The 6968-nt window shown below is 38.4% G+C and overlaps 1 long non-coding RNA gene across 1 annotated transcript; it reads right to left on the bottom strand.

The window, feature by feature from the left end:
- Positions 1–461: 461 nt before the first annotated feature.
- LOC107551294 (uncharacterized) lies at positions 462–945 on the bottom strand. The gene is made up of 3 exons (XR_001604749.1): positions 904–945; positions 694–789; positions 462–596 (listed from the first exon to the last, which is right to left on the bottom strand). It is a non-coding gene; the product is annotated as an uncharacterized lncRNA (long non-coding RNA).
- Between the last annotated feature and the right edge of the window lie 6023 nt (positions 946–6968).

Raw genomic sequence — 6968 nt, 5'->3', positions numbered from 1 at the left:
AAAGGCCTGCTGACTCCGGGACTCAAACCGGAGACCTTTTTGTTGCAAGAACCCGTGCCACCCTATGTAATTAATGTTAATGTAATTTATGAAGGATTTTCCAGATGAATGTCTCAGTCTGGGACAAAGGAAAAATGATAAAAATGTATACATAAAAGGCATCTAAAAATTTTAAATAAATAACGTGTAATAACATCTATTAATGATGGTTATAGATGGTTAAATAGATATAACAAATGCAACACTAATCACATTTTAATATGCAAATAGATGAAACCAATTGTAATTCAGCATGTAAAATCATGATTCCATCACTGTCAGCTACATTATGAATGCTGTTATTAGAATCTAATAACAAATGCTAACAGGTCAATTTCAAACCTAAAGGTATTTTAAGATATTTAAATGAAGTGCAACAAACAGGCAAACAAGATATCTACAAACGGCTGTCTCACCACGAATATTGTTTAACACTGAATGAGCTCTCTCCAGGTTCCCCTGTAGTTCATTTAATGTCATGTTGAAAAACATCTCGAGCTTCCACATCTGCTTCTTCATCAGGCAGCACCCACAAGACGCCACATCAGTCAGACACGCTTCAGAGGCAAAGAGAGTTCATTACCCTGATGCCTGAATTATTGTTTAAGGGGTTTTATGACCTTTATTATTATTGTTATTTTCTTTTAAAGTCACCATTCTCATTGGCGTCAACTTGGCTGTCATTTCCACTCCAAGAAAAAATCTTGTCTTGTCCAAGTGCACATCCCAAGAGGCTTAAGATTACAAGTGCTAAAACATGTAAAAGAAAGTTATGTACAATCCTGTACATAAACACATTTATGCACATGTATATACAGGTTGAACACAGTAATTTCATTTAATTTAAAACATTTATGGTCTCACCCCTCATTTCTGCTGATGTCTTTTAACTGTAGTCTGATGAAGATGTGTTAACGTCAACTCGAGTAATCCTGGCTATAAAGGCTAAGCAGACCCCACCTCTTGCCTTTCACAAGAAATGGCATGGGCAGGGCCTTTTGTGTGCGTTTTTATCTTGCAACACAGTGCTGAATATAGGGCGAGTATTGTTTTTCAGATAAAGCACATCATGTTGTTCCCATGGTTGTTTTCTCTAGGGTACCACTGACACTTATCTTTCTTCATCTTGGAGCTGAGCGTTGAACTGTAACAACAACAAAATGCAAAATACCTAAATGATGACTTGCAGTCTGAGTATGAAATAATGAATTTTGTCTTCTCATCTAAGGTAAATGATAAATAATGTTTTTCCAGGCACCTAAATGACAGATGTAACGACAATTCACAGAAAATTCAAATTTGACACCTCCTCGATAAAACTGCATTAAATCATACAGATCGTTTTTTGAGCTTAATTTAAGACATAGACTTCTACTGTTGTGCTTCGCTAACTTTTTTGCTGTTTTTTGTTGCTGCATGGCTCTGAGATTGGTGTTTGGAGAAATAAAAAAAGTTTTATTTTTAAGGCCTGTTCACACAAGAACAGTAACGATAATGACAAATATATTAGCATAATTAATTGTAATCATTAATGTTCTACTCTGCCATGGAAGTCTATAGCAGCCCATAGAACCGTATGGTAAAATGTTGTGAAATTTTGCACACAGACAGGACATCCTGATCATTAACCGTACCAAGTTTGGATTCTTTATCTCAAACCCATATTGGCACCGGGTTTCGGTACCCAACCCTAGTTATAAAACCTGACAAAGGTGAGCAGGGTACACCAACCCGCAGCCTCACAAACACTGCATATAGACACACCAGATAAGAACATCTTGGAGGCCACCATATTTCGGGCTGAGTGGGCCCTGACCCCAAAAGTGACCAGAGGTCAGAGGACTCATAAGCCAGAAAAATAGCCTCAACTATCCATCTGCTTAAAGGAATAGTTCACCCAAAAATGAAAATTTGATGTTTATCTGCTTACGCCCAGGGCATCCAAGATGTAGGTGACTTTGTTTCTTCAGTAGAACACATTTGATGATTTTTAAGTCCAGCCGTTGCAGTCTGTCAGTCATATAATGGATGGCAATGGTAACAAAATCTATGAGAGTAAAAAAAAGTCTGGCGGCCTCATGCGCTCCCCTCTCCGGTCCGGGGCGTGAGGGGCGGCGGCTTCTATCAGTGGCTTCGTCCTGCTCTCTGAAGGGACTAGACGGCCCAGCATCCTTGCCCGATGGCCGTGTAACGGGTGCGGTTCTCGTCCGGCAGCTCATGGGAGTTCCTCTACGCACCCCTCCTGGACCCACGAGGACACCAGCGTGCATGCACCACCATCTGCTCCAGCTGGGATTAGATCAGCCAGTTGTCGATGTAATTTTCTATGCGAATAATCTGGAGTCTGAGAGGAGCCAAAGCAGCATCCACACACTTGCGGAAAGTGCGGGGTGGCAGTGCTAGACCGAACGGAAGAACCCGGTATTGGTATGCTTCGCCCCCGGAAGCAAACCTTAGGAACTTCCTCTGTTTGGGAAGGATGGAAAGATGGAAGTATGTGTCTTTCAAATCTATGGTGACGAACCAGTCTGTTTGTATCACAGTCTGTTTTAAAGTCAGCATCTTGAATCTGAACATCTTGACTGAGTGGTTGAGTTGGCGCAGATCTATGATGGGACGCAACTACCCATCCTTCTTGAGAACAATGAAGTATCGGCTGTAAAAGCTGGACTTCCTCTCGAGTGGAGGGACACACTCTATAGCCTCTTTTCTCAAAAGGGTAGCCACTTCTTGTTTCATCACCAGAGCCTTCTTGGGGCTTACCACAGTAAATGTGACCCAGTTGACCCAGCCACGAGGAGAGACGGGCACCGTATGATGAGGTGCCTGGCCACTGCTTTTCCCCAGAGGAATCTGCCCTCGGAAGACTGACACTCTGTGTCAGGACTTCTTCTCTGAAGCCTTCCTAGAGAGAATGACAGATCCGTTTTCTCCCTAGTTAGCTTTGGCTAAGAGTGCCACCCGACCCCTGATCTCTCTGTGGGGAAGCCCGGGAAGCAAGGCTCTTTTTCTAACTTGTCCCACATTTGACATAGCAAATATGCCCCATATATTATAAAACAGATTAGGGCCATTTCTGGTTTGGATGTAGCACTTGACACAGGCTAATTGAAATGGAAGTTTGAAATTGAAAATATAGCCTAATAGAATTTGGCTACTTTTAGTAGGATGCAACACAATTAACTGATGCAGGGTGATCTGGATACGAGTCTTAAGAAGGCAACATACCCAGCAATTTATTTTTTGAAACATGCTTTTAATGACAGTTTTTTTTTTTTTTTTTTATATGTGTACTTTCAGCATAAAAAAAGAGGTGCACTGTAATGATAGCTCTTACTGTCACAGTTTCTGTTCATTTGGAATTTGTTTCCTTTTGCACCATTTCCCTTGTGGTGTTGATTGTATTATTCTGTTCAGGTGTGCCTAGTTAATTATCCTTGTTTGGTCTGAGAACTTAAGCTTCTGCATGTTCACTTTGAGTTTGTCTGGTCTTATGTCTTGAATATTGCTGTGCTACATTGTGTTTGGATTTACCCTTGCTTTTGGTCCAAAACAGCAGCCTGTGTGAGGTTAGTCTGGATCTGCTCAGTTCTCCTCAGTTTTTTCTTAGATTAGTTTTGTTGACCTTGTTTGATTAACTTAATTTATTTAGTTTTCTTTATTTCTGCCTTTTTTGTTGGGTCAATATACTCGCCTTATTTTGCTGAAAAGCCTGTGTGCACACTCCTTTCTACCTGGCCTTATTACACATAAATAAAAAATACCATTACATTTTAGAAAACAACTTGGATTGTTTCAGAGAGAGAGAGAGAGAGAGAGAGAGAATAAAAAACATAATAGTAATTATAATGGATAATATTATCATTATAAGGAGAACACCAGATTTCCTTCAAAAACGGTACACAATGCTCCATGATTGCACCAAATAATTTTAAAAGTTGACAGATCTTCCATGGTTTTATAAAAATTGAAATCAATAATTTATTTAGTTTTCTTTATTTCTGCCTTTTTTGTTGGGTCAATATACTCCCCTTATTTTGCTGAAAAGCCTGTGTGCACACTCCTTTCTACCTGGCCTTATTACACATAAATAAAAAATACCATTACATTTTAGAAAACAACTTGGATTGTTTCAGAGAGAGAGAGAGAGAATAAAAAACATAATAGTAATTATAATGGATAATATTATCATTATAAGGAGAACACCAGATTTCCTTCAAAAACGGTACACAATGCTCCATGATTGCACCAAATAATTTTAAAAGTTGACAGATCTTCCATGGTTTTATAAAAATTGAAATCAATCAAAAAGTTAGTCAACAACAAGAGCGATGTTCTCATATCAACCGTTAGGTGGCAGTAGCAGGTCTTCTGATCTGTCCATCTGTTCCACATGAGAGCGCTCTTTGGCCCCAGCCGCAGGGCCCACACCAACTTCCATCTGTTGTAGGTGTACAAAAACAGTTGATAATGGCTCTCATTGATATGCGTAGAATTTTCAAATGTTTACACTACAAACAGGAAGCGAATGTGCATGTAGCCTTCTCTGTTTATTCTGTCAGGCCTTTTCCTTTGGCCCTTATTAAGTCTTATTGCAACCCATATACATAATCTGCAGTCTGATAGAAATCAACATGAGACTTCTGTGAATCCTTAAAAAACTATTTTTAGTCAATGATGCCATGACCACCAATAAGTCCTTACTGAGAATTAACAGTGGTTTAGCTCTACTTACAGCAGTTTTATTGAAATAAAAGCTAATATTATTAATGTTTCCTTCAGTTGGAAACTTGGCCCTTTTAAGTTAATTTTCTTTAAAATCAATGAATGTGTTGAATGTTTTATTTGCAGTCAACTTCATCTAAAAGGCACTGTGTGGCTGTAAGGCAGTTGTAGTTGTTGTGTTTCTGCTTGTCTCTTCTGTTTTCTTTCCTTCATTGAGTCTGCTCATTAACAGCAGGTGTCTTCACTAACAGTCAATCATAACTCATACAGACACAGAGCTCTGTACGTTTCACACTAAGGATTTTCCTGTAACTTCAGTGAGGCCTGCGGACAGAGAGTGTGTTAAGGAGGGTAACGACGAAAAGAGCTGGTTGAAATAGAGTTTGAAAAGCCGGGCTTGACAGGGTCACAGACGAGAAAACTGTTTCTGTTCGTGGCAGAAAACCGTTTACTGTAACCGTAAGCGTTTAAAAATCTAATGTAGGATTAGGTGACAGCTTAAAAGTAATAGAAAAATAATGTTTTATCATAGCACACTCAAAACAACAACAACAACAAATGATCTCAGGCTGAACTTCATTCAGTTGTGACCAGTGGTAGATATTGAAACTCTTTAATCTGGCATGGAAATGTGAGGCCCTAATTTGCGTACAATAATAACAGGTTGCATTATTGTATTATAATTGTATTGTAAGCAGCCCGTGATTTGACCAACATTTGTGACCTGCTAAGAATGCAATGAAAAGTTGCATAAGACAATGCGACATTCCAAATTCCTCCGATTCCTTTGTGGGATAATGAGTACGGCGTGACTGAGATTAAAACATTTCACTCAAGTGTTTCTGTTTTGTAAGTTATCTCAGGACTGAAGCGAATCAGACAATAGTGATTATACCTGCGGCCTATGCATGAGAATTCTTTATACATTTGTGATCTTCATATAACAAAAAGTTTGTTTTTATAAAAATCAACCATAAAAGTGCGGGAAGTTAAAGAAACGCAAATTAAAAATTATTTTTCCAAGTTATCAGTAAGTGAGATGGTCCATAACTCCAACCACAGAGGAATGAATAACTAACACATCAGTTCTATGGGGGAAAAATATTTGAGAGAGAGAGATGCATGACTGCGATAAAATGTCTGGCGACACTGAAAGCTGGAATGAGAGTGAACGGAGCAGCAGCAGGTGGTTTTCATTACTGGAATCTTTCTGATATGAAAGAAATTCCACAGGCATCTTCCTCAGTGGAGAGACATCCTCTACAATAAGCATTCATTAACAATAAATATTATTTTCAGATGAAATGTTATATTCCAACACCCCTACATCATCTTGAGGTTGTAACAGCTAATTACGGAGAACTACACAGATTTGCCAAGTGCCTGAACGCTTGCTGATTTCAGTCCAATTCTAATGATCAGATGCAAATGAAATCAAATTCGATGACCAAGACATTCATAGGAATTAGCTCAGCCAGCCAGGTCTTCGTGTGTGCATAAATCCATTACTAAGCTACGAGTCCTTTTTCCAACAGTTGTAAGAAATGCCACTTTGTTTTGTTTTCTTTGTTTATTTCAATGCTTTTATAATACTTTTCACAATACACATGGTTTCAAAGCAACAGAAATGTGGATATTTATAGCATTTGCACGATATTATTGAATTATGTGGATGTGACCATCTGTAAGGTTTGAAATTGTAATTTTGGTGTAGTGACATTTTATTAATTTTCTTTGGTGATGTGCCATGGTCACATAAATTACAGGGTTTAAAAAGTTGGTTATATACGAATATTCGTAAGCAGTAAAAAAAAAAAGTTAAGTTAAAGTCATGCCATAATATCTCATACAACAAAAGACATAATACAAAATATTGTTAGTCCTCTAGTGTGTAAGCCAAAGGCAACTGACAAGTAACAAAAAATTTCAGTTAATGTTAGATAATGGAGAAAAAACTCACTAAGCCAGGGTGGCAGGTCTCCTTTTTGTTTTGAGATCCATCTTTTCACACCGAGGACAACTGATGGGCTCATACTGTCACACATATATATATATATATACACACACACACACAGAGAGAGAGAGAGAGTTGTGCTGGGGGTGTAAACTTTTAAATGGGATGATCAATTAATAATTTGATGAGATCAATTGTACTTACTTTGTCTTCTGGGAAACATACAAGTATTTATGTAGCTTCTGAAGTC

This window comes from Sinocyclocheilus grahami, unplaced genomic scaffold (assembly GCF_001515645.1).
Source record: "Sinocyclocheilus grahami isolate Dianchi unplaced genomic scaffold, SAMN03320097.WGS_v1.1 scaffold419.1, whole genome shotgun sequence".
Taxonomy (NCBI): Eukaryota; Metazoa; Chordata; class Actinopteri; order Cypriniformes; family Cyprinidae; genus Sinocyclocheilus; species Sinocyclocheilus grahami.
This window is presented reverse-complemented; position numbering and strand designations above follow the sequence as displayed.